The sequence below is a fragment of the Apaloderma vittatum genome, unplaced genomic scaffold, assembly GCF_000703405.1.
Source record: "Apaloderma vittatum isolate BGI_N311 unplaced genomic scaffold, ASM70340v1 scaffold33356, whole genome shotgun sequence".
NCBI classification, from domain to species: Eukaryota; Metazoa; Chordata; class Aves; order Trogoniformes; family Trogonidae; genus Apaloderma; species Apaloderma vittatum.
Window position 1 is genome coordinate 4,151 of NW_009720624.1, and position 203 is coordinate 4,353.

Consider the following 203-nt stretch of genomic DNA (forward strand, 5'->3'; position numbering starts at 1 on the left):
GGTCACTGCTCAGCATCCCCACCCCGTCTTGCTTTTCCCAGCAATATCAAATAGCTGGGATGAGACTGGGTCCAGCTGGGTCCTTGGGCACCCAGGGAGCAGCGATGCCACCTCAGCACCCAACCCACAGCTGGCTGGAGCTGGGTGCTTGCTCACCTATGAGGTGCAGGTCAACTCCTCTAGTGCTTAAAAATACATATATA